This window comes from Sinocyclocheilus rhinocerous, unplaced genomic scaffold (genome assembly GCF_001515625.1).
Source record: "Sinocyclocheilus rhinocerous isolate Xijiao unplaced genomic scaffold, SAMN03320098_v1.1 scaffold975, whole genome shotgun sequence".
Lineage (NCBI taxonomy): Eukaryota > Metazoa > Chordata > Actinopteri > Cypriniformes > Cyprinidae > Sinocyclocheilus > Sinocyclocheilus rhinocerous.
Window position 1 is genome coordinate 1,027,914 of NW_015628726.1, and position 766 is coordinate 1,028,679.

General features: G+C 43.3%; 1 protein-coding gene across 4 annotated transcripts in view; it reads left to right on the forward strand.

Annotated features, from left to right (window-relative positions):
* Positions 1 to 766, forward strand: part of LOC107738401 (poly [ADP-ribose] polymerase 12-like) — a 7,991-nt gene that overhangs the window by 4,919 nt on the left and 2,306 nt on the right. The gene's annotated exons all lie outside the window — the stretch shown is intronic.

Sequence of the window (766 nt, forward strand, 5' to 3'; positions counted from 1 at the left end):
TCCTCCGCGTCACCCTGGTGCCATTTTGGAGAGTATCCACTGAACGTAAAAAGCGTATGCTATTCTGTGTCAGCTGTGTCACGCGGATACGGTGTTTTCATTCAAATCAAAGCGTAAACAACGTAGAATCAGCAGACACAGAATAGCATACGCTGTTAACGTTCAGTGGATACTCTCCAAAATGGCACCAGGGTGACGCGGAGGAGACGAATTGTTGAATAAAGACGGTATTTTTGTTTTCTTTGCGTACAAAAAGTATTCTCGTAGCTTCGCAAAATTACGGTTGAACCCCTGATGTCACATGGATTATTTTACCGATCTCCTTGCTACGTTTTTGGACCTTGATCGTGGTAATTGCATTGCTTTCTACGGGAGTGTCAGAGAGCTCTCAGAATTCATCAAAAATATCTTAATTTCTGTTCAAGCGTATGCTATTCTGTGTCAGCTGTGTCACGCGGATACGGTGTTTTCATTCAAATCAAAGCGTAAACAACGTAGAACACAGTGACACAGAATAGCATACGCTGTTAACGTTCAGTGGATACTCTCCAAAATGGCACCAGGGTGACGCGGAGGAGACGAATTGTTGAATAAAGTCTGTATTTGTTTTTCTTTTGCGCACAAAAAGTATTCTCGTAGCTTCGTATAGTTGCGGTTGAACCACTGATTTCACATGGATTATTTTACCGATCGCCTTGCTACGTTTCTGGACGTTGATCGTGGTAGTACCCTTGCTGTCTATGGGAGGGTCAGAGAGCTGTCAGAA